This window comes from Falco biarmicus, chromosome 9 (assembly GCF_023638135.1).
Source record: "Falco biarmicus isolate bFalBia1 chromosome 9, bFalBia1.pri, whole genome shotgun sequence".
In the NCBI taxonomy this organism is placed as follows: Eukaryota; Metazoa; Chordata; class Aves; order Falconiformes; family Falconidae; genus Falco; species Falco biarmicus.
The window spans coordinates 29,241,890-29,269,255 of record NC_079296.1 but is presented as its reverse complement, the minus strand read 5'-3'; the positions used below and the strand labels follow the sequence as shown (position 1 = coordinate 29,269,255).

At 40.3% G+C, this 27,366-nt stretch overlaps 1 long non-coding RNA gene across 1 annotated transcript; it reads left to right on the top strand.

The window, feature by feature from the left end:
- The first annotated feature begins 13,602 nt into the window (after nucleotides 1–13,602).
- LOC130155599 (uncharacterized) lies at nucleotides 13,603–27,219 on the top strand. The gene is made up of 3 exons (XR_008824119.1): nucleotides 13,603–13,688; nucleotides 21,184–22,093; nucleotides 23,674–27,219. It is a non-coding gene; the product is annotated as an uncharacterized LOC130155599 (long non-coding RNA).
- Nucleotides 27,220–27,366: the final 147 nt, after the last annotated feature.

Genomic DNA, 27,366 nt, shown 5'->3' with positions numbered 1-27,366 from the left:
AAACATGTTTTGATTTTAGTTATATCCACAGAATTTAAGTAGGGAAAAGTGGCCTGTTCCTTTTCATTTTAAACTTAAGGTCCAACAAAAGATTTATTTTTTTAATGTAATATCCAAGGCTGCCAAATTAGGAACCAGCCCAGGCAGAGTACCACAAAGTTAATGCTTTTGTCTGCTAGTGGTTGCCAAGGAGAAGAGCTGCAAGAGACGTGGGCTCATACCCACAGGGGCACTTGGTCTTTGCAGTGATTCTTGTTGACTGGACTAGTAGGTTTTCAGCCTACTAGTAGGTAGGTAGCCAGGCACAAATGGAAAACTTCATATTTCCAGTTTCTTGCTAGTGAAACCCCAACTGCTACAACTGAAAGTAACCATTAATATCCTCTGTTCGGAGGGCTTACTGAGCTTGTTTTGAGTCTGTCCTGATTTACATGCGCAGGGGTAAGGCAGGGATGTGTAGAGTGCTGCATTTCCTTCTAAGTGAAGGAAGGCTGCTATTAGATCCTTCTGGAACTGTCTCTTCTCTGGGCTGAACAAGCCCATATTGCTCAGCCTCTCTTCAAAGGGCAAGTCCTCCAGTCCCTAACCATCTTGGTAGCCATCTGATGAATTTGCTCCAGTTAGTCGATGTCTTTATTGTACTGGGGGGAGGAGGGGTCCCAAAGCTGTATGCAGTATTCTAGATGAGGTCCCATGCGTGCTAAGTAGAGGGTAATAACCGCGTCTTTTGCTGTGGTCCTGTTAATGCAGGCCAGATGCTGCTGCACTTCTTCATGGCCACGGCGTACTGTTGGCTCATGTTCACCTTACTGCTGCGGGAGTCTTCAGCTTCCCTGTAGCGTTGGCTGCTCTGTGTTACACTCGCTTCCAGGATGTTTGCCAGGGTCACAGCATGGTTTACTTTGTGTCCATGAGGCAAAAAAAAACCCAGAAATGAAGAATGATAAATTTCAGAAGACTTGGGGCTGGGGTAAATACTGCCAAATCCCACAGGGTTTGTGTGTGTTTCAAGTACTGTGCTCCTTGATCCGTTATTTGGGAGTGCTGCACCTTAGTCAGTTGTGTTGGTAGTGATGACCTTGTGGTTTGGGGTTGCCGTATGTAGGAGCAGTGTATCCTTATCACAGATCACAATGAGATCTGGGATCTGGTTCTGCAACAGTGTCTGATGGATGTGGCCAGTTCTGCATCTGATAGCCAGAGCCCAGGGACTTCTAATGTAATCTTTGTGTCTCGCTATGCTGAAAGGATTTGAGATTTTTAGATGTTTGGGAGACATTTTACTGCCAGGCACATGGTCATGTGTTGAAGGAGCCAATCAACTATACCATATCCGGTTTAATGTTTGGATGCACCTTTCTCAAGCTTTATGGACAAACAGACCTTCACTTCTGCTTCCTAATATTTCCTTATGCTATTCAGTGCATAATTACCTAGTCACAACACATCTAGTTGAGACATGTTTTAATAACGTGAGTCAGTACTCTTTATTTTCACTCATTGCATTATGACTCATTACACCCACTGCATTATTACAAATGCAGAAACATACCTCCATTTGGATATTGTTAAAAGCAACGTGATAACTGTTTAAAAAGTGTGTTAAATGAACACTCCAGTTGAAAGGATATCTGGATGGAACAGTAAAATGAACCCAAACTGTTTGGTTTGACAGCTCATTGTCAGTGGTACTCCCATCTAAAATGGTGACCTCCATTTTGTACTGAGGGCTCTGTTTGGGCCTGTTTGATGAACACATATGCAGACTTGTATAAAAGCTGTGCCCTGAACAGGTAGTTAACATCTCACGGAAGGAAGGGTTCAGTAGGAAGTATTTTTTCTGTTTAAATTAATCAGCACTGTTTCTCTAACAATGAGGAAAGAGGCAATATTAAGATGGGTTCCGCTCTGGGAAGAAAAGGGCAATCTCCACTATCACCACTGTGTAAGAGGTGAGAGGATCTGGTGAGACATTGCTCATTCTGCACCTTAACCAACTTCAAACTTGAGGGAAAGTGCTGTCAAGAGTCACTGCACATCTGTGACTGGGCTCTTTAGTTGCTTTTCACATCGCATTGCTGTTATTGTGTTCACAGTTTCTGATGAAGTCATGTTTGTTTTCCTGTCCCATTCAGAATTACTTTCAGCACAACGTGTAAGAACCATTTCTTTTGCACTGTTGGCAAAATGGACTCAAATTTGCTTACCATTTTGAGTGAGAAACACTGCATATGAAAAATGATATAAATCTCAGACTGAAATTAGAGATACCAATATGGTAAATAAACATTATCTGTGAAACACTCATACATTACCATATTTTAAATTTGTACAAGATTCTCTTTGGCAAGAAAACGAACTAGCACTTCATGTTTCTCCTCTCACTAATGGCCTCAGTCTTAAGAAATGCCAGCTTGTGTTTTTTCTGTAAGTGGTGGTCCAACAATTTCAAAACAGATGGTAAAAGTCAATCTTTGTGTTTGAGTCATTGCTTTGCTTAGTATGTGACTGTGATTAGAGTAGGTATTGCTTGTAAGAAACAATTTGATTGATACTGATGGATAATTGTTTTGTGGAAGTTTGTTGCATTTTTTAAATTACTCTGTTTGAAAATGCATGTAGAATTCTTTTGAGTTTACCGACTGCAGTTTGCAGTTTATGGTGTTACCTAGCTATAAAAGCCAAGGGGTATTATTGTTGATTCCTGGTTATTTTTTTTTTTATTGAATTGAATTGAACTGAGTTCTGAAAGTTTTATGAAAGTAAAGGTGCCATTTAAAGTTGCCCTGTTGCATGCATCAGTGTGTTTACATCTTCAAAACTGGCTTTTTGTGTCTACATGTTGCTGTAGGGGAGCAAGAGCTCTGGACTGCAAAAGGTGAAGGAAAATCCATCTTGATAATGTTGGGGTGAATATGTGGCTGCAGGGAGTGATCCCTGTGATCAGGGAGGGGAGCATATGGTGGGATGGAGTTGGAGAAGAGCAGACACAGATGATTGATAGGAGTGACCGTGAACTGATAAGTCCTTAGAGACTGATGTTCAGAGCAATGCTCAAACACTGATATGCTTGGCTGGGGTCACCATGGAAAAGTTGGCTTGTCAAACAATATCAGATGTTCATTGCTGTATCAACATGTATGTTAGATCAGGGGGAAAAATATGGAAAAAAGCATGTCAGATTAGACTGACTTTTCCAACGGTTAGGTTTCACTGCCTGACCATGTTTATTAAAGTTTTCAGATAAGCATTTCCATGGTGATGATCTAGAAGTGAAATGAAAAAAAAAAACCACCCACATTTTACTTAGATTTAAATTATTAATTTATTATGAAAATCAGAGGTATAATGCTGCAGACACAGAGCCACTGATGCTAGAACCACTCTGGGTTGTGGTTTAACAAAATATTAAGTTCAACTTCCGCACTTCTACAAGTGGTTTAAAAATGTGTTGCTGCATGACCCAAAGCTTTGATCTGGCATGAAGTTTCTCTGATAGTTCAGCTTTGTTTAAAACATTTACTGGGTTATGCTTGTGGTGCTTATATCAACAATTCTCTCTTAGTGCTACAGTTACTTTACACAAGAACAGGAATCACCTGTCCTCTGACAGCCAACCTAAAGCTCACAGAATTACAAAGCCAGTACAAGCTCTGTAGTTTATACTCTTACTATTTTAATCACATCAAAATCAGATCTGTGTAAATCCTGATATAGATGAAATTTCTACTGCTGGCTGATCCAACATAGATCTGGTATTAGTGCCTGTGGAAGCCTGGTCTTACCTATGGATAAGAACACTTGTGTCCTCTATGTTTCTGAGTTTCAATTCCTTGTTCTGTAAAGAAGTTAGCTGTGGCCCAAGTAACCAAGTGACACTCATGCCATGCAATCTCTGGATGCAAATAATCCTGCAAAGTAAACTCATCTAAATGCTTCCATTGAAATCAAATGAGTAACATGAGATGAGGTGGCAGGCTTTGTCTTAAAGAGTGTGTAAGATGGAGCAACTATTAATGTAGTTACTGGCAACAAAAAGACAATGAAGACTTTAATCTTTTTTTTACCATCAATGGAAGAGACTGAAGGCTGAAATTATTTTTAAAAGATAGAATGACATCATTCTTGCTTAACTTTGTGAAACGGTTACACAGATTGACTGAATCAGAGAAAAACCACAGGAGAAGTAATAAAAGAATCTACTGTTTTTGCTTCTGAGTTCAGATTAGGTCATACTGAATATTATTTCATGGCTTTTCTCTAGTGGTTTGTGAGTACTTCCCAAAGCCAAGATATACGTTTTTGGCTGATTAATAGTCTACAGTTAAATGAGAGCAAGAAATGAAATATTCTGAGGTTGCAGAACACAAAGTAAATTGACAGAGCTCTCCAACGTAGCTACGACATCCTCTTCATGACAGGAGAAACATTATTTTACTGTCCCCATCCCCTTTGACTGGGATTTTGCATTTCCTATGAAACTACTTCAGTGATGATGTGAAATTTAGTAATAGTAATGTACATTTCGCTTCTTAAGATATACTTTAGGCAGAGAAAATGAGGGAGCAAGCTAGCAACAGATGATCAGAGAAATCTCCACGGATTTCTAACACTCCATGGGTCACAGGAAAAGTGGATAGGTGGATGTAGGGGAAATTATATGCACTGCATGCATCTGTTTTCAACTGTTTTCAGGTTTGGACTATTTGCAAGGTAAATCTATATGAGTATATCGAGATTAATTTTATAATGTCATGAATCATCACCATTTTATTTTAACTCTGTCATGAGAGGCAGCTAAATAAGCTGAGCAGTATTGCAGAACCAGCATTTTTCCTGACTTCCTATTTTTAGCTTCTTCCTGAAACGGAGGAATAAATGGCATAATCTGAACCAGGATTTTTTTGTGAACGTCTAAACTATTTACTTTAGGTATCAGCCTGATATGGAGAGAAAATGTCAGTTTGGAAAATGCAGTGTAACATGGGTTATTTTTCAAGTAATTTAGAAAGAGTTCTCAGGAGTAAGATTCCAGGGTAATTACTCATGTTGTCAGGGGTCCGCCCTGGAAGCATTGCCTAACTTTGACCTGCTTCCAGCCGGTTGGGAAACAGCCAGGTTGCTCAGTGGAATTAATAAAACATTCAAAGACTGTATTAGCATAACTTAAACATGTCATAAGCATATCATCACCAAGATTTAACTGAGAGCTCCCCATAATCCAGATTTTTAAATCTGATGCTACTTACTGCAACAGCTCCATTCTGTTCCCAGTGAAGTCAGTTGGAGTTTTGATACTGAGAAATTATTGTTCTTAAGTTGTTAAAATCTGTACAATCTTTACTGAATAATTTATTACTTTCAGTGCCACATGCACCAGAAACAGGTCTGGTACCATTCCTTTTCCCACCTGTAGGAATAGCTGTAATCTGAGTGAATAGCTCTTTGTCTCATAGAACCTATTTACCTGGGATATTAATGATATAATTGAGTAAAATAAATTCCTTCAGAAGCAGAAGATTGAATGGTTATGTGTACATGCAATTTTGAGGGCCTAGAGATTTTATTAATTGCCTGAACAATCACTGAGCCTGTCCCATCTGAGGTGGGAATAGAATCTCTTTGGAAGCCCAAAGGATGCTGCTCGCCTCAGTGTAGCTTATGTTTTAGCATCTTACCTTGTCAGTATGTTCTCAAACGCCAGCACACTAACTGCCTGGAGGCTTTTTGTGATATGAAGTAAATGGATTTTGGAGAATGTCATGCTTCTTACTGCTTTGAGGACCAGTATTTAGGAAGAGCATAGATATGGCCTGCTGTAAGGACTGTTGTGACCTCTGCTTGTGAAACCCTGGCCGAGCGTGATGGAGGCACTGGGCTGAAATTAGCTGAACTTGCCATAGCCCTCTAGTCAAATCTAGTACTGCCACTTGTCTTCTAGTTCTCCAGCAGTATGTAGTGATGCTCTTTCAGTAGTATTCACAGAATGTCCTTGTTTAAACAGAAGGAGGAAACAAGTTATTAAAAACAACAAACAAAACTCAGGCCCTCTTCCTAACCCTCTTAATTGATCGCTACAGGTTTATTCCTACTAACAGAACCTTTTGAGGTGTATATCTAGAATTATATTCTATCTCAAAATCTAGCCATGTTCACATGTTTTAGAAGAAGTCATTGAATATTATTACCGAAAATATCTGGGTAAATGAATGTGTGCGTGTAATAGTTTCAAATAAATGAAGATGCTACACGCAGAAACCAAAGTTACTCAGTCTTAGAGTAATTTTGTAATGAGAATAAGGAGAGAGCAGCAAGAGCAGGCAGGTTTTACTTCATAGCATTTGATGTTGACTGCCACTTGTGCACAAATTGAAGAAAAAAAATTTGCTTCTTAGAGATTTAAGTCCCAAGGCTCAGCTTGGAGTTGCTGAATAGGAAGCTATAACAGATAACAGGTCATTTGCAATAACAGTCTGTGCAGGCTTTTGCTAATACAATGTGATTTGAAACTGTCTGCCCCAGTGCAGAGGAAAAGCCAGGTACTTTCTATGTGCTGTGGACAAAAGCATCGTGGGGCAGTTGCTGTGAGGATGCCTGTCAGGTTTGCTTGTGTGCAAGTATTTTGAAGTACCTCACTTGAAACAGGGTTACGGTATACACAGTGCTATTTTAAAAGAAATGGAAGTGATTAAGTAATTTGAGCTCTGAGAATGCATGAGATTGCCTTAGATTCAGGATCATTTTCATTTATAAGTGAATTTGTAGATTCTTGAATCTTGCGTCATTCTCGCTGCAGAACCTTCCTGATGTTCATGGACATCTTGAGTGTGCCATTGTGATCAGTCACTTCAGTTAAAGGGTACTGGAGCGTTTTCTATTTTTTATGACTTTAATAGGTGCATTAGCCATCTGTAATCTTGATACTCCTTTGCCTGTGTTGAAATTGTATCCTGTGTGCCTCTTTTAATCTGTGGAAGCCAGGAGTACTTTACCAAAGGTACCTTTTAAGAGTTGTCAGGATTATTTTGAAGTTTTGTTTGGGATTCTTCAAAGCAAATTGAAGGAAGGCAAGAATATACATTCATTGCTATTATTCTAATATTGAATACCCGCCAGAATACCCGGAGCAGTTTTCATCTCCAAGTATTTTAAAGACATCTTTTTTCCTTATTGACAAATTATCATCTTCAGTTCTTAGATAAAGTAAACCAAGGCAGAAAGCTAAGGCAGCTGTCTGAGACCAGGGAGAACTGGTACCATAATCAGTGTTAGCACTTAGAAATTTTGGTTTGTTTTTTTGTGTTTGTTTTTTTTTAAAATTGGTTTTGTTGGGGGTTTTTTTGGTTTGTTGTTTTCTTTTTTTTTTTTTTTTTTTTTTTTTTTAATGGTGTGACTCAGATACCCACTAAATTAAAAATTGCTGACTCTTGGTCTCAATGGTTTGGCCTCTCCCCAAATAATTGAATGGGCTGGATGAGGATCACTGAATCATGTCTAGTCTGGCAGGAATGACTGCGTAAGGACTGCCAGCATGTAAATGGAGAGGTCATGGGATGCTCTGGAGACTAAAGTCTCTGTCACATTAAAGCTTTTAATGGTCTCTGGTCAGGGAGACTCCTATGGAGTTGGGTGAGCCCATTATCAGACCTGGGCCATGGGGCTGCCACTGAAAACTTGTATTTGTGCTCCAGGCAGGATGCAGGGAGCCACCACGTTAAACCAGGGAAAGCTGGCAGGCTAGATAAAGAAGCTTTTATTTGACGCTTAAGCTATGTGCACAAATATTATTTGATTTTTCTAGCTAATGAATCATGTCTTGGCTTGAGAATGCTGGTATCACCGTAAACCTTTGCTGGCTCCAGAATACTTATCCTGGGAAGCCTCCTGTGATGCCCAGATTGATTGGGATCTAGTGAAGGGCTATGGTGAGAAACTAGTGCTGATACCAATGACTCAGGTTTGGAGTGATGTGACTAAGTAGCTGCACTCCCAAATAGACTGCCACAACCTTGGGAAGCACAGTGCAAGGTGCTGCTCTCAGGCTTGCATCAGCTCTGGCTTCCAGGTCTGTATGTGTACGTTTTTTTCTGCACCCTTCACCAGGGATCCACCTTGGTTCCCCTGAGATGCAGTGAGAAAATCCTTTGCAACTCCCCCGGGTGCTCCCTGCTGATTTGAACTGCACAGTTCATCTGGTAACAGTAAGGGACAAGCTGGGCGCTTAGAGCTCCGTGAACTGTGTGCATCTGCAGAGCAGAAGGCATATGTATTTGTGTCTGTATGTGTGTGTGAAATTGGGTTCGCATACTATGAAATGCTGCCAATAGGCAGTAGCGCAATTGGACAAAGAGCTTTTGCTGCTATCTCTTCTCTTGAGGAGCTTGTTGCAATCACTATGTAATTCCTGTGAGAAAGAAGCAGAAGATCCAATGTTCCTTTTCTACATATATATATATACACACATGTATATATATATATCTCATTAATAACAATTGGATATCTTTCTGAAGTGTAACTAAAGCTGGAGGACAGAAAAAAACAGTAAGTATTGCTAACATCAAGTTTTGTTTATTCGTATAACAGTTCTCATTGAAGTGTTTTTAGTTTTCCCTTCAGTGCCTGAAAATGAAGAAATGAATGGGGAGAAAGGAATGAATGTGTGGAAAAAGAAAAAAGAAATCCGTCAATATAAGCATTCTTACTTAGCATATTGAAGTTTTCAGCCTCGGGGTTTAAGGAGCTGTAAAGGAGGCAGAGGTAAGCGCAGCACCGGACCCTCTGCTCGGCTGAGGGGTATGTTAAATTGGTGCAACTCGATGTATACTACAGCCCGGTAATTGGTAGTAGATGAACCTCAGCCTCAGACCTGCTCGGATAGGTGACAGCGTCTCGGAACTCACGCTCCAGTCCCAGTTTGCCAATTCGGCAGAGAAGTCTAGGAATAAATTTGGAAACAGCATTGCTTTTTTACCTCTAGAGGGACCACCAGGATCAGAGATGAAGCCTGCCACCGATGGCAGTCAGCTTGGCACACTCCTTTCTCTTCCTTCCTTGCTCTTCCCAAAGACACAGTGCCTCAGGCTTTACCAGATCAATAGTGCTGAAATAGTGAAAGGAGAGGAACCGTGGGAAGTAACACTTTTTTTTGGTCAGGAATGACACTGGCAGCGTGATGCCTGCGAGCTGCATTCAGGGTGGTGAGAAATCTATCCCAGCAGGGCTTGGATGTCTCCTGCACATCCCCTCTTCTTCATCCCCCTGAGAGGACAGTGTAGGCAGAGGATTGTACTCACGCATTAAAGTTATTACTCTATCATTTGTAGATGTGGTTCAAACCACTTTGAACCACTGTCCCTCTCCAGTCTCACTTCTTCCACCGCAGTCAGGGCAGAAGGACCGCTCAGAAAATGGTGGGTTACGCGACGTCTGGACAACCCTGTAGCATTTTTGTTTCAGCATTAAGCAGTTGTGCTGTGAAATTTCTGCTATGATCTGTTAGGATAGAAAACTTAGCATTTTCACTAAAAATAAGAATCGCTTGCTGGCTTCTTGTTCAACATAAATCAAGGAGAACACGGTCTCCTTGTTACTGTGCCTCCAAACTAGTCTGAACTTGCTCTTCAGCATGACTACGTTCTTTCAAGCAAAATTCTGCATGGTTTCCTCCTACTCATTGCCGAATGAGTCTCCATGATCTTTCTGATTTATTTACTTTTGATAACTGCTTACAGCGAAATGCTCTGACTAGATTTTCAGCTTTTTGATCTTTAATTTCTATAAATGGGGGGGGGGGGGGGGAAGCTTTAGGTTAGGTATGCACATATAGTTATATATAGAAAATATCCATATGAAAATACTGTGTAGCCAGTTAAAAGATTAAGCTGAATGAAATTTGTGATAAGTAGAGTCTGTCCTCTTTAGCTCTGAGCTCTGGGTCATGGTTGGATGACCATGTAATCCACATTTTTCTGAATTATGTTGCTCTGCCCTGACTGTTGACATAGCTGTGTTCAACCTAAGATGAGTTAGTGTTGCAGTTACTGCTATTTGGAAACTTGAAACTTCAGTTTTCTCTTCATATGGAAAGCCTGGAATAGGTACCTTTCTTTAAGTTTACACTGAAATATGTATCTGTGAGCCCTCGTGATAGTCTGTTGACTGTAGCCTCTCTGCAGTAGAATGGAAAAGAGTGAGGGACACTGGAAAACATGGAAGAAAACTTTTACAGTTCAAATGGCCTTGTATTAAGGCATTAGACTGGTAAACTGGTGATTTGGATTTATGCGTTAGCTTTGCAAGATATCACTTATCTGACCGTGGGCAGGTCATTTAATCTCTCTGAGGCTCCATTTACCGTCACTGCAATGAAAATAACATTGCTTATTTTCTTCTGCCTACTTGGGCAGGCTTTCAGGATGCCGATGGTCTAATGCTTTGTAGAACTCTGAGCACTGCTAAACCTTGAGCTGGTGTGTAACACTGCGGGCATTGCTGCACTCACTGGTCAGCCCTGGCCTGCTTTATGTGCTTCTGCTATGCCTCTGGAGGAGAATGGAAAGACAGGAGGGACGGTGATTTTCTGGCATGTTTTTATTCCCTTCTTGCCTCACTGGATGCCTCAGTTTGTGGAGTAACAGCCTAATGGAGCGAGCAAGCAGCTGCCTGCAGGGGACCGAATACTACTTGGTGGTTGCAAAATGGATGATCAGAAACAAACCAACTGCAGAATATGCCAGACCCATATGAAATCCAGGAGACTTCTCAGCCATAGATGATGTTGTTTAAGTAGCAAAGACCAACAGGTACTTCAGCGTCTGTAGGTCTATATCTAGGCCTATAACTAGTTCATGTGCTTTCACTGGCTTGGCTCACGTCCCTGGGAAAACCGTCTTTTGGGGATCTTTTAGGGGAATGGGCTGTGTCTACATGGGGTTTGATCAGACACCTCTCAGCTCTCCTCTAGTGGAAAGAGACAAAGACAGAGAGAGGGGACAGTTACCTGAAGTAAGGGGGTGGCAGTATTTGCAGGAGAGAGTTGGCATCACCACCGGTTTGCCTACTTTGAGATTGCTATTTGATCATTAAACTGAACCCTGAAAGGGAGAATTGCATCCAGATTGGCCACAGTGGCAGAGTCCTTTGAGCACAGAACCAGGCAAGGAGTTTACAGGTACCGAAGACCTGCTGTTTCAGAGTGCTAACAGTAGTTATTCAGTGTTCAGGAAAACTATGCTAGTAGTTCATTCCTTCCTTTTCCAATCACCTTGTTTAACAGCCACCTTGTTTTTCTATGGGTCTTAGATAATAACAAGGCGGGTTTGTGTCCTTTTCTTCTTCCGCTTGTTGGAGTTTTTAGCTACTATGATCATGAAGCATCTGCTTTTCTTCAAGGCACAAGCTGGGAATCAAAAATCCTGCTCAATGATTATTTGGTGATGGTGGGAGGATTTTACACAATCCTCTAAGAAAAACAGGAGGCTTTAAAATGAAAACAACATCCGACCAAAAATTAAAATATTACACTTAGATCTCTGTGTGTTCATAATTCACTACAAGATTAAAAAAAAATTTAACTGAAATACAGACACAGGGAGAACTGAAGAAATTAATCTGCTTTAGAAGTACAGAACAGAAGCTGTCTTGCAACAATAAGCCTGTCTCAGTCAGTAGGGATCATTTAGCACAATTCCCATGTGTTCAGTAAACGCGAAGGAAAAGGCCATGACGCTTAAGAAAAATGTAGCAGGTGCATAGGTGAGTGGAGAACAGTTGAGGTTTTTTTTCTGATTGTGAACTCAGATTATAGGATGAAACACAGACGCTGGGAAGGCAAGTGCAAAGCTTCCTTGCACTTTGGAAAATCTTGGTATTGAAGTACACTGAGAGTTCCATTTGTAGAGCATTTCATAGGGTGCTTATTTTATTGTTTTTCACAGAAGGGTATTATGTTTTCATAGTTATTTCCTTCCAGTGGTTGGCTTTCATCTTCTTCAGTACTGGCTGCTTTCAATTCGTAGTTCCAGTCCAAAGTACGCTTCATGGCAAAATATTTTCTTTAAGTGTTATGGTCTCTGTTCACTTGCAAATCCAAGCCCTACGTGCGGCAATAAATTGGTTTGCTGTCAATCTTTAGTATCTCTACTGAATCTGAATCTACCTCGGGTAAAAGCTTGTTTGTCCTCTGCCAGTTTGGAGACAGCCTCCTCTTTTCCACTCCCACCTTGGTGCACTCAGGCTGACAGATGCCTTTAAAAAGAATATGGGGAACAGTCCTTCTTTTGGCAACAAGTTTTGCAGCACTAACAAAAAGCAGGAAGTTTCACAAAAGAAGCTCTTTTATTTTTTTATCTCTCCAAACCCATTAATTTGAACTGTAGTATTGAATTGCCTGAAATTGCAAGGCAACTTAAAGAAAAAGAATTGCACTTAAAGAAATGGGCTCTTGTGTCTTGGTGCAGGTCTGTTCTCAACCCTGGGGGTATCTGTGAATTACACATGGGGCAGATAAATGCTGAACTGGTATTTTCTGGTTGGTGTGGCTGCCTATCCAGTTAGCTGAGAATGACTAGCAAGTTTCAAGCTGGTCAAAACTTTTTTTGACTTCCCTTTTTTTGCAGAAATTATTCCACAGAACACAGGCCACCCTGCTGGTCTGTCTTTCTGTTTCCAACAGTGAATGATGCAACTCAGCTTTTCTGTGTGGCTGGGTCGTTGCAGTTGCTTTCCAGCGAGCAATGCCATCGTGGAATGAGATTTGTTTTCCAGGAAACCTTTGAAATTGATTAATGCCTTTTTCTTCAGATCATAATGTCCAGGAGACTTACTTCTGCAAGCATCTATAGTCTTCCACTAAGAACACCTCAAAGTTTTCTTTCTTGAATACTGCCTCATCTCTTCTCCACGGTGCCTGTTGATGTTCCTACAGCTTGCTTATAGCCAGGGTATTGCAAGTTGTAACTCTTAGAAGATAGTGGTGATGAAGGTGGCTGTTTTTTTCTGGTGCCATCCTGTTCTTGCATCCTGTAGATATAGAGTAACCAAACAGCAGGAAGCAGTTTCATGGCAACCATGCTCTTTTTCTGCCTCTTTTTTTTTTTTTTCTTCTTTGTTTTGAAGGTTATGCAAAAAGAAAGTAGCAGAAAAATTGCAGACAGCCCTGTGTAATGGCTTTGCTGTTCTCCTGGAATACTCCTTGGGTATTTCTCCTCTCATCACATCCAGCTGTATAAACCAGTCTTTCACTACTCCCACCTTTGCCAGGCCCTTGGTAAACCCCACAGACAGCATTACTGTCCATTTTCCCTGAGACTTCTTCGGGGGCCAGTGGTTTTCCATTGTTTCAACTGTTGTTAAACAAAGGGACATTACCGTCCTTTAGATGAGAACAATGTGGGTGTCACAACCAGCAGCTTCAGAAAGTCGAAATGACGCAGTCATTGGCAACACATCAAAATAGAATGGATTTTAGGGATGCCAAAAATAACCTGTTCTACCGCCCAACATGGCTAAAGCCTTCATTATCATGCACTGAATTTGTTATCTGCATTGCTGAAAATGCAACTCATGCAAGGCTTTTTGTTTGTGTGAGTCAGCTTCTACACTCTTGGAAGCTTCTTTAGAATGATGTTCTAAATCAGTTACATGCTCACAAGATGTGATTTCTCATTGCTTCTGCAAAGGAACAACATGTAGGTACTTTTGATCGCTTTGAATTTTATTTGCTCTCATATTTATAGTCTTTTAATCTTTCAGGCAGCATGCCCAGAATTATTTACTTATATTTTTAAATTTTCTTGTTACAGAACACTCTGTAGAGGTTAATTTTCCTGCAGCAGTTTCTGAACTCTAAAATGCCAAAATCACTGCTCACAAGAACTGACTATTTTATATTGATCGTCCATCTTTAGTGCTTTTGCTGCTCTGCTGTGGGTATACAGACCTCTTTAGAGGGATTAGGGAATCCTTAATGAATGCAGTTTTTTGCTGTATCTCCTTTTTTTTAATGGTTCACTTAATTTTCCTGTACATTGAAGTGCTTCTGGATTTTGTGTGGGTTTTTTGTTTGTATTGTTTGGGGGGGGGGGGGGGTGTTGGGTTTTTTTTTTTCTTTCTTTCTTAAATTTAGTGTACAAATGCAAAGGTACCTGAAAACTTGGTTCCAAGGTAAGAAAACCTGTTACTGCTATGGAGAAGTCCCTCCATGTTACATGGGATGAGGTCTTCCGTTATTTATTCTTCTTCTAAGAAGGTTGACTTTAACTTCTTGAATAAGGAATGTGATAAACCTTTTACCCACAGGTTGTGTCGTAGCTACTTTTTTAACCTTCTAAAAGGATTCTTACTCCCTCCGCCTCTGAAACTGAAAGCAACCTCGATCTGGCTGCCCCATATGCCACATCACCACCCTCAGACACCTTTTTCTTCTTCCTCTGCAGGGTTGTTACAAGAATTAGCACAATTACCTCAACCATTCCTTGGCTTCTGCTCAGAGAAATGTCCATCAGATCTTTTGAGCTTATCTGAATGTTGCAAGTCTCAAACCCCTGATATGTCTATTGCTGGTATGCTGTGTTTTCTTGCTGTCTTTCTTCCTTTCCTTCTGCTCTTCCTGTCCCATAAAACTCAGAGAAGGAAGCAAGACTGGTTTCTAGAGGGTTTACCTGGCAGATTAAGAAATGCAGTACAGACTGCTTCAGAGTGAAGGAAAAATGTTTCTCACAGTTTTGAAACAGGGGGAATGTTAAATAAGGGGAATGGTAAATACCAATGCCAGCCAGCCTGCAGAGGTGCAGTGGCTTGTCTCAGGGCTGAGCACTATCTGTTTGACATTCTGAACCACACTCATAAAAACCCACTGCTGTGAGCAGCATTTTGTCTGTGGTAAATATGTTTCTGTAATCCTGAGCTTTCACTGCCTTTCACCTTCTATAGTCATTAACACTCGTAATAAAAATTCATGCACCTACATCAACACATTTAAATTACTTTATACTCTTTTATACTTGCTCTGGGATGAGTTTAATCCAGTATGTCTATTATCCTGTAAAGCAAATGTCTGCCTGATATTAGATTACATTATGGTTTGCTGGTTTTCCTTTTCACAAAGAAAGTGAATTTAGGGGAAACTCCTGTCATTTCATATCCATATTTGCAGTCGTAGGCAAAAGTAAACTGGGATTTAAAATGAGGCCCAGTGACCATGGCACTGAAATCTATAGCTATTCAAGGAATCTAAATGCTTTATTTCCAGTAAAATTAATGGGTCACAGTCTAAAGCACTGAAAATATTTAATATTCAAGTTTCAGGCATAGACACACCTTCACTTACTGCTGTTAACACATGGTTACTGCTTCTTTCCTGGAGGGTTTCACCTCCAGAACGGAGGTGTCAGAACGCACTGACACAAATGAGTGTCAGTTGTCAGGTCTGGTGGTTCACCCTACAGGAGTAACCACATCCAGAGCAGAGGGCTTAGACACTTCCAGTTGACTTTGCAAGAGGAGATCTAACTATACTCCTGAGGCACTTGCTTGCACTATGAAATTTCACCCTACTTTTTAAATTTAGATTTTGGACAAGTTCATGAGTCACTTTTCTATTTTGTTACTTTTTAATAAACATAGCTTTCCATGGGAAGCTATGTCAAGTCGTAGACAAGGATGCCATTAGGCTTGGTACTGTACGGATAGAGGCTGAGAAGAGGGTTTGAAGAGTTATAGTACATTTAATTTTTTGTTTGTTTGTCATTGGTTTACATTACATAGTTACAAAATGTCTTTAATCTGTATAAGCCAACTTTTCAATGGAAAGGAAAAGGAACTCTGCAGCCTGAAGCTTGCCGTTTCTCATATACAAAGTTAAATGAAGTCAATGCAAATACATTTTCCATAGAGGAAGCTACATTTACTTGATGTTTCCTGCTGACCCTGTTTTCACATTGTTCCTAGTACTCTGTGCTTGTTTTCCATCTGCTGCCTGCAGACTCCCCACTCTACTTAGGTTCCTGGGTCAGCTTTATTTTCTTCTCTTTTTTTCTTTTTTCCTCCCATTTTTTTAACAATTACACTGAAAGCAGTGGTCAAAACTTGAAAATGAAATCTGTGTTGAGCGGTAAAAATGGAAGAAGTGAGCTATAGTCTGCCTGAGAAACTGAGAGGCTTGGGTATCTGAATGACAAAGTAACCAGGATAAGGAGAGAATGTTAGTTGTAATTAAAAAGTCTGTTTTCCAGGTTTGAGGGCAGATGTAACATCAGGGGACAATATCCAGTTTCCTTAATAAGTCCTAGAGGCAGCTGGGAACACGTCTCTGAGGAGTAATGTGTGTCCCTCTCCCCCAGTTCTATCAGATCAAGTGGGGCCTAGGTGGGAATGGCACCAAACTGCTATGTTAGCTTTGACCTATCCAAGAGATAGTTACTTCTGAAGCATAAATTCTCACTTTACTAAGTCAGTTTTCTTGTTCTTTTGTGAAATGTATCATGGCTCCTGTGAAAATATGTGAGAATTGTTACCGTTTAGAGTTGCTAGGTGGTATTTCCAGTGCTGGAGAAAGAGTAGAAGAAACATGGCCAGAAACACGGATCAGGAGAAGGAAAGTCATAATCTGAGTGTCCTGTTGTCTTCCTCTTTTTTCACAGTATCAAGCACAGACCAATCGTCACTGATTCGATCTGCACGCCTCACCAATGCCCACTGCTATCACCCAGCAACTACAACTCTCAATTTCTCCTATTTTTTTTAATTGATTCTGTAAATAATTTTCTACAAGTACCTTTTCTCCTTCAGTGTCCCTTATGGGTGGAGCATCTAATAACTCCTTGAAACTCCCACATTGACTTTCTGACAATCTCTGTACTATCTCTGGTCAACAGAGCCAAGCAACCAGCATGTTACGATATCAGCTTACTCCCCTTAGCTCTTCCACAAATCGCATTGCACTTCCACATCCACTATTTTTCCCTGTTACGTTTTGTCACTGACTTAGGCTAAATGTTCAGGGACAGGGACCAGCTTGTTTTTAAGTCTGCAAGCGTTTATAGGAATGCTTATTGATTCAGTACTGCCACAAAAATAGTAAGCATTACATGATAGAATGGTTGTAATCATAATGGAAAAGTACAGAACTGGAGAGGATCCTGCAAAACTAGCAAAAAAAGAAGTGGAAACTCAAGAAACAGAATAAACAAAAAAAGGACACTGAAATGAAGAAAAAAACAAAGAGAAAAATGTAAACAGGAAGAGATGGGAAGTAACAAAATAAGAAGGTAGAGAAACTTTGGAATAAAGGAATGAGAGGGGCAGAAAGAGTAAGAGAAATGCTTGAAGATGGAAACAATAAAAAAATACAGAGTTCTGGCACTTCTCATTCAGTCAAAATCTTCTGCTACATTTCCTGTGAAAGGTTATGAATCTGGCTTTGAACTCTTCATACAGACAAAATTAATGAACATCAGCTGAGGAAGGTAAATGCCTGTCATAAGCATTGTGGATCTGTGAGGAACTTTGAGCATTATTAATGAAAAAAATCTGTTTGTTTCTAAGTATATGTTTATAGACTTGGCATATTAATTACTTAAAAAATGTATTTGAGGCTGCAAAGTCAAGTTTGCTCATGATACTGAGCAAAACGTAAATTCATAAAGACCAGAAGTTCTTTTGGAGAGTTGCAGAAACATATCATGCTATTACCAGGTGATTAAATAGTCAATTAAATTCATGTAGATAAAGGTAAAGGTAATGCACATGTCAAATCCCAAGCTCAGCTTTAAATACACAGTGATGGGTAACTACTAGCTGGTACTGTTCAGGAACTTCAACAGGCAAGGCCATAAAAATGTAACCTCAATGCTGCATAGCCACTAAAAAGAGGACAGAATTCAGGAATTATTAGGCAAATAATAAAAAAAAATGAAATGAGATAATATAGTTTTGCTTGTAGATGTTCTTGGTACGCTTAAATCTTGAATATCAGATGCAGTTCAGTTCTCCCCTCTCAAAGAAGAGCAGAGAGTGGTGATAAGGGTGGTTGAATATATGGGATGGTTTGGATATGAAGAACAATTAAATAGACCATGATATTTCTGCATAGATAAAAGACAGATAGATAAAGAATATGATAATAAAATGAGTAGTACAGGAGAAGAACAGAAAATGATTGCTCACTGTGTCTTCTCATCCAACAGCTAGGTGACATCAAATAAAACTTTATTCCATTCAAAACTAGTACATTCAAAACAGACAAAAGGAGAGCAACTTTTTTCCATAACCCATAGTTAGGCTGGGAAACATGATGTCATGTTAGAAGCAAAAAAATCATCCAGTTTCAAAGAGCAAATGGAGAAGTAATGGAATAAAAGAGTTGTTAAGAGTTGTAACATACAAGGATACAGCTGGTGGCAAGCTAAATCCTTAGGTGTTGGGAATTTTTGGGAAAGCATCTTGCTCTGGGTTGTGCTTCTCCCTGCAAATTTACTCAGCCGGTGTTGGAGATACTGGTTTGGGTGGTCCTTTAATCTGACTCATTACTTCTGGTTTTATATTCTCACATTTTCAGCACAGCCTTTATGACACAGCCTTTACTTTTTTACATCATCTCTGTCAAGGGTGTGCAGGCAGATGGACAGTGGTTTACACTAAATGATGGGGTGCATTGGGAGGGTAAAGTGAGTTGGCCGGAAAAACAGCATACCGATGGCCCCAGGAGTATGCCACTCAGAGGGCTGCTACAAGATTTGATGGTCAGTAGAGACCTGCCTGTGGAACAGGTGCCGAAGAGGGACCAGATCTGTTGCCAGCCAGTGAGAGGAGGTGCGTATTCCACCTCGCTGCAAACATCACTCTGCCTTGTAGCAAGGGAGATGTGGCATGTGCCAGCAAAGCCAAAGCCACCTCGCTGTTGCTGCAGAGCAGCTTGTGTGCAGGCTGCATTGCCTCTCAAGGGTCTGGCAACAGCAGGACTTGGGGCTGCAGCTACCCTCACTCCTCCTGCTGTGTGGGCTGCGCATGTGAGAAACTGCTAGCATCTCAGACAGGGGAAGGGGGAAGCAGTGGGCCAACCCAAGGCTAAGCTAGCAATACAGTGACGGGAGGATCTACCAGACAAAAGATGTGAACAGGGAGTATGGGGAACTCCCTGCAGGTGAAAATTTTCAAAGAGAGCGGCAGGGATGTGCTGCTGAGGCTGGAATTCTGAAGTAAGTATGCAGTCGGCAAAACGGAGGGCAGTGGGGAAAGACTAAAACAGGATAGGTTGCTTATTTAGAGTGGTGGTGGAGAAGGGTTGTAAATAAAGCAGACAGGGATGTTGTGGGATCCCTGTTGAGCAGCCCCGTGGCTGACCGGTGCTGCCTGGAGCAGGACAGACCACACATCCCCAGCAGGCTTGCTTTTTTCCTGCAGAATTCCTGCCTCACTCAATCCACAGGAAGAACAGTGTTTACTTAATAGCTACTCATTTTGTTGTTTCTTTCTCATTGTTCTGCATGAAGCTTGTACATATACCTTGTTCACTGCAGTCTAGTGAGACCCCTTTCACAACGATAAGCATGAATTTTCTTATGGGTGTGTGATAGTTACAAGGATATCTGTCTCTTCATTAATACTCACCTTCTCAAAATCTCTTTGAGGCAAGTGCTGTCTTCCCCTTACAGAAGTGGATCTAGGGCACAAGGAGAATAAAACTGGAATTAGCATTGTGTGCCTGATTTAAGAAAACTGTAAGGTAATTCTTCAGAGAATTCAGCATGATACTTCGCTATGCATATTAACAGTGTTCCCCATTGGTGTGGGCAGCAGATCCAACTGCTGTGTACTTCTGTGCGTTGGAATAGTAAGCAGCTTTTATTCAGAAAATGAGGCACTGAAATTCTGAACAGATGTAAAATGGTGTTTCAGTGGCCTGGTCAGCATACCAGGGGACTTCTAGAAAAGACAGGCATAAAACTGTGTTCTCCAGCGTACCATGCAGCTGCATTAACTGTGCAAAGCTGTTGTTATTGCTGCAATCCCCCGTCCTGCCCACCTCACGTTTCCTGGCTCACAGGCAATGTTGTCCCTCCCTGCACAGACAGTTCAAACCCATAGTGAGTTGCTCTCTGAAAGAGATGCACGGGCTGCACATACACAGTGAAGCTTTTGACTAAGTATCTCTTTTATAAACATAATTTTCCAGCTTCATTAAAAAATTCACAGATGAGTGATTCTATCAGATAGCAATGCACTGACTAGGTTGTGTCATCAGTTTCACTCTCACACACAAACTCTTCCCTGTGTCTCAGACTTGCTCCTCCTTGTTTCTTCAGTTTGTTCACAGTCCCCATTCCAGTTGCCTCTCCACCCTTACGCAGTAAGTTTTTCCTCTTTTTTCCATATTCCTCAATGTGGATTCCTTGTCTCAGAACTTTACCTCCATAATTTGTCTAGCCACAATGCCCCATCATGCAAACCATCTCTTCTGCCCATGGCTCATGGTTCCCTCATGCATTCCTCCAAAATTCCCAGTCTGAGTTTGTCTGTGCCACCAGTAGCTCCTAACAAAATCTCCTTGCCAAGACAGTCCCTCCTCTTCTTTTGCTTCTTTCTTTCTTGCCACACCTTTTGTACCAAACTTGCTTCTTCCTTGATACCTTCTTCTCTGGAGCCTTTACAGAATCTTTATTTTCCATTCAACCTTCATTTTACAAAGTTAAACAAGATGTTCACCATTAAACACTAGTATCAATGTAAGAGGGAAAGGTTATAATTCATCATGAGCAGTTAGACTGGGAACTAGGCGGCTTCTGGCCACCCATGGAGTGAGATCCTGTAACAGCCTTTCAGAGATAAGTGAAAAGAGGTGTCCTTGACTGTTTTCATCTGTGGCTGCAAGGAAGTTTTATCATGCTCAGGGATAACAGTATCTTTGGAATTTTTAGCTGTGAATCTCTAATAAATGCCTACTGAGCATATGTAAAAATAGATATTGCATTATCTATTAAGGATTGCTTATCTTAAGAGGACTATTGACCAGGAAGCCAATAGAAGTATCCTTGATACAAATACCCTTGTCTCTGCCAAATTTCAAGTTGCTGCTTCAAACCAGATAAGGAGTTAGCTCTGTCAAAAAAGTGCCAATATACAGATTTTTAATGTAAAGAAAACTGTCTTAGTTTTTTTTCTTTTTTTCTTCTTTGCTTTGTTCAGGCTCACAGATTCACAGAATTGGTGAGGTTGGAAGGGACCCCTGGAGATCATCTAGTCCAACTGCCTTATTTTGCTGAACTTCATGAGATTCTTGTCTGCCTGCTTCTTCAGCCTGTTGAGGTCTCTCTGAATGGCAGCACAACCAACTCCTCCCAATCTGTATGTCTTGCAAACTTGCTGAGGGTGCACTCCACCCCTTCATCCAACTCTTTAATGAAGAGATTAAACAGTACTGGACCCTGTATTGACCTCTGGGGTCCAGCACTAGTGACTGGACTTCATGCCACTCACTGCAAGCCTCTGCACCTCTGGCAAGTTCAGTTTTCAACACACCTCGTTGTCCCCTTTCCTAGGCCATGTTTCATCAGTTTGTCTGTGAGGATGTAATGGGAGACAACGCTGAAAGTCTTTACTGAGATCAAGATAAACAACATCCATATCATCACAGGCCATCAGGTTGTTCAGGCATGATTTCTGCTGACTACTCTCAATCACCCTCTTGTCCATCATATGTTTCACATGTTTTTTTTGGGATCATTTGCTCTATCTCCTTTGAAGGGATTGAGGTAAGACTGACTGGCCTGCAGTTCCACAGATTCTCCTTCTTGCCCTTTTGAACATGACTGACAGGAAACCCCCAGTTGCCATGAATTTTCAGTTATCAAAAGTGGCCTCATAATGACTTCAGCCAGCTCATTCAGCGCTCGCAGGGTGCATCCCATCAGGTCCCATGGACTGTATGTCCAATTTGTTTAAATGTTCCCTAACTTGGTCCTCACTTCTGACTGAATTTTTGCAAGGCGTTCAGCCAAAGATGGAAGACTTCACATCAAACATAGTCTGTCAAATTGCAGCCAACTTAAATCTGGTGCTTTGGATGGAAGATGTCTTGTAACAAGTGATGCTATCGGTATGTGACATGTGTGTGTGCATGTGCATTACAGTGTTCTTAACCCATTAAAGATGGTACTCAGCCCATGTACCTTTAGCTATCTAATGGTTAAATATGTAATTAAGAAATAGTTGTTTACATTCCCTCTACAGTCCAAAGAGAAAGACTGGCATCTCCAGTTGACTTGTCCCACTTATTTTGAATTAATTCTACCCTTGGTGTCCTAGAGAATGACAAATCAGTATTTTTAATTCTTGAAATTGTATACCATGTCTTTAAGGGTCAATTCTACCCAATTAAACTTTAAGAACAAAATACTCTTTGTTTTTAATGAGAACAAGATTTCAGTATACATCTATATTTTTTCAATTTTTCTAGCTGCATTGTCTAAGGCTAAAATTCTTCCTTTCTTTGATCAGGGACATGGATTAGGAATAAGGCACAAGTTCTTTCTGAGAGTTTCTCAGTCAGGTGTAGAACAAGGCGGAAAACTATGAATCTGAAAGGTGGAATAAATACTATCACAACTTAATAGATAACAGGTGCACCTTTTCTGACACAGGCAATGTAGTGCCTACCAAATGTCAGCATTTTGTGTGAGCTACCTCATAATAATGGGACAGAAAGAGCAGGGCCACATATACTGTGTGGAACTTCTACAACACTGCAGAAATTGAGATTTTCCCATGTTCCTGCAGAGATTCTGTGTCTGTAGCTGTTCCTCAGGTCTCTTGGGAAGCAGCAGGAGTGGGCCAGCACATTTCCCATCTAAGATGCTGGGTGCCAAACCTTGAGGTGATATGTGCTCTTTTGACGAGTTGATCCTTGCAAAATTTACCAGCAGACGCAACTAACCTGAGTGGTCCTGGCATAGAGCAAAAATTGATGAGGGATGAGCTGCACCAACTACAGAAAAAATGCTATCAGACAGTGGACATCTGGACATAATTTCTTCCCTACTTTTTCTTTGCTGTATAGTATTTTCAGCTGTATTACGCCTGCTTCAATTTAGACAACCCACATGCTGGCTAAACTGCCCAACTAAGGTCTTACATGGTCCTACATGACTCCTTACAGAGGGGGCTTAAAAGAAGTTACATAGGTGTATTTAGCTTTTTGTTTAGCAGACAAATAAGCACTACCAATGAGACTGCACTTGAGGGCATGTGAATGTGTCTCTGTGGCTCTGCTGGAAAATAATTTTGTTGTAAAATAATAGAACAATAAATAATAGATGGAGAACTTTGCAGCAAATTAGCAGTTATCTGTTCAAAATCCCTACTCTCCCTCCCACACAAGGCTAAATGGGGCATGGATTATCTCACAGAGGAGTTGCAAAGAGATTTTTGTATGAAAGATACTGCATATTTCTTTTGGCAAGTATAGCTCCATACCATTCTGAATAAATGAACAAACATACTGACTGAGGACCACAATAAAAACAAAATAACAGACACTTTACTTAATCCTCCACATCACAGCTTCTTCACAATTTGATCATTCTGAAATATTGCATTAGTTGTTATACTGTACTATATATATAGTTGTTATGCTGTACTGTTCTAATTACTTACAGAAAACTACTTTCTCTTTTGTAGGAAATGTGGAAGATTTCGCATGATAATATGGTGCTGTTTTATTATCTGGGTTTTCAAATTACTCCCATAGTGATGTTTTAGGTATTTATTCTTCTTTTATTGATACTTGCATGAAACCACACGTGAACTATATATAATGGCAGTCATGTAAGCACACCTTCACTGTCCTCCCTTCAGTGAACCACGAGGTCTGAGAATTATGTGGGATTATATTGTTTTATTGCCAAAGTGACTAAAGGCTGAGCCTTTCTTCACTGTGACCTGTGTTCTTGCTTTGCTTTTAAAATAAATAATACCACAAATATTGACAGAAGAAAATTTAGGCTCAGTTCAGGGAAATCCCCTAGTTGCACGAAAGGACTTTGGGATACACTTGACATGAGGAATTTCTTTGATGATATAAAGTTACTGGCATTGGATCATTGGCAGGTGTGTTTGGCGTGAATGTGACCAGAATGATACTTCACCTTAGGGATTACCAACTCTTGGACTTGCCTTTTCCAGTTGCGCAGAACTGATCCCATATTAAAGAAGTGCAGGTAGTTCACCATGGATGCAGCTAAGAGTCTGGCCCTATAAATCTAATCTTTCTAATCAGATAATCTGATAAATGTCCCTGCTGGAAGTGCAGGAGAATGCTGGGTAGAAGGGAACAGCTGGGATCCTTTTAACGTCTAATTGCCTCATGTGTGCTGTTATTTGCATTTATGATATAGCCAACAGTTGGACAGTGCAGTGCACAGGCCACCTTTAAACACTGGTTTAGTCCTGCCAGGAAAGGGAAGGAGGGTCATTAATCCTTGACTGTATTTGTGGGCACAGTATCCCACAATCACAATGCAAACCTACTCACCATTATTCTAACACTGCTAATTGGGGGGAATTCAGCAGACATGTCTGGTATTCTCTGAGGTCCAGCTGGTATCCAATTTCCAGCAGTTTGCAGAGAAACACGAAGGTCAAGTAACTTCACCAAGGTTACACCATAAGTGGCTCAGCTGGGATTAGGACCCAGATTGTCCTTGCTCCTAATCTTTTGCCTTATTAATCACTGTAGGCTCTTCCTGCAAATACCTAACAAGTTCATATTTGCTGATCTACAAACACAGTGTTATGGTCAAAGTCACTTAATCTGGGGAAACTAGATTTCATGAGAAGGGAGATAATGAAATAGTATTAGCAAAGCTAACTCGTAACTGAAATGGAAAATAATTAAGACTGGATTTTGCTTATGGGACCTGTAATTTTAATGGCAGTGTTCTACTTCTCTTGATCTCTCATTTCTCAAAACTGTGCACACCTGGCCACTCTCCCTTATCAGCTGTCGATACATATGCTATTGAGGAGCATGATATTTCCTGACCTTTTTTGAATCTGTATTAACTTTAGTATATATTCTTTGATATAAATATCAAAGATATTGGCTGACTGGCAGAAACAGTAACAAGGTGGCTGTCACATGGTTTATTTGTCCTTTTGTAAAACTTTCTGTGATGCAAATACTGCAGCATTTGGGACTATAAAATTGTTAAATGTAGCTGTTCTACTCATCTCTTGTGTGGGATGGAGTATTCCATCTTTAAGAGGAAAACCAGCAACAGAATTTTTAGTTAGGATGAGGAAACCTCCTGACTTTCCATATCTCTAACTGAAAACCACATTCAGTATTATGGAACATGAAACAGTTTATAGTGCCAGATGGTTTTAATTAAAGGCTTAGTTTCCCCAATACAAAGACACTTCATTACAAACCAACAAACAAGTTCACACCAGTAGTCTGCTCTGTTTCTGTAAACAGGAATGGGTAGAATGCACATGTCTGGAGAACTGCTTGGAAAGCCTCATGGGACACAGAACTAAAATAATAGCTAACACATCTCACATGGATTAAGGAGCCAGAAAAACAAAAAAGTCTTTTTTTAGCCTGTTGTTAAACTACATCAACATAGTGTAACTGATCTCCTTCCATTAGGCGGTGAAATCCAAAGCCACGGGGCACAATTAAAAGGCAACCTGACACCTGCTGTTTCCAACACATCTTTTGAAATAGCTAGAAAGAGACTATGTGTCTTATCAAGGGATTGAGGATGGTATATGAAGGGTTTTCCATTGTAGGTTCCTGCTTCAGAGTTAGCCCAGTACTATATGGCCTGGACTCCCGCATAAAGGGAGTTCCATCTCTATCTCCAGCCTTCAAAAGTTGCCACCCGATATTAATAATCTCAGAAAAAGTGCCAAAGATGAATGAATATGGAAGTGGGACTCATTTGCAGTGTGATTATAGAAGATTAAATGCAATGACACAGTTGTGGGGCTACACAGAGAAACTTCTGTTGTGCCACTGCCTTTGCCAGACGCGAACTGCAGTAGAGGACCCACTGGCTAAAGATTCAAAATGCAAGATGACATAATAAGAATAAGAATTATTGATTATATTAAACCAACAGATTTTTAGATTTTTGCCTAAGAATAATGGTTTACAGTCCATTTGAAACCTTTTAGGGAGCCAATGAAACAGATTAAAATTGGATAAAAGAGAAGAGATTTCCGTCAATGTCTAACTTGATACCATGATGAGATATTGGGTCAGCTGGAGACCTTTTCAGAGCAATTTCTAGAAGACCCAGATAAAACTCAGCATGTGGTGATATAGCAAATATACAAAAAAGTACAAAGGTATCTGAGTAAAAGAAAGGAATTTATTTTGCCATTAGATTCAGGATGGTAGGGATTTCATTAGGAGAGGTTTATCAGCAGAGTCTGATAAGTTACCATTGTTCAAGCAGCAGAGAGGAAACAAGTTGTGTCCAATTCAGCACAGAGATATTTCCATGATTTCCACAGAATTCAACAGGAAGCAAATGCTCATACCTGAATGTTGTTTACATTTCCCATTGGATTTTGGTTTGAAGTGTATGTGTGTATCTAAGGTTAAAATGCAGGAAGTCACATTGAAATTCATGAGAAAACCATTGTATTAGAAATGACACCCAGTTCTTGAAAAAGAAACTCAAGAATTTCCTAGTAGGTATCAAAGAAGGTACAAAGCTGTTGGTCTGTAGAGTAAGATAAAGAAATACTTTAAGCTAATATATTAGCTTATAGTATTATTCATTGCAGAACAAATTAATCTTATAAAGAACTAATTCTTTTAGGACCCTCATGAGCATACACCTTCATGATGGATAAACTAAGGCAGAGAGGTTAAACAACCTGACCTGAAGTGTGCAGATATGTACATGTGCCCCTAGGTGGTAAAAACTCATGAGAGGGCTCTACTGACAGATACTCATAACTATTAGAAATGCAAAAATGGACAGAAGTTATGGTCTTATAGAATAAATAACGCCACGTCTTATGTTACAGCATAGAACAATGTGATGACTTTAAATATTTCAGTTTGTGTATCTATATCTTCCAAAAGGGAAATTAGCACCCACCTTGCTAAAGAAAATGAGAGCAGTACTCAGGATGTATTTTGTAATGTTGCATCAGAAAACCAGTATGTGCAATGCTCTGTGGTTTCTAGTTTGTTTACCACCAAGAATAAAATCTTCCCCATTTTGAAAGGCTTGAGGATTGTCTTGTTTTCTCAGCATCTCTGTGTATTTTTTTGCAGATTATTAACAATTATTATTGTTAATTAACAGATTATTGCAATTTGCTTTGATTCAAACTTTTCTGGGTTTGCCA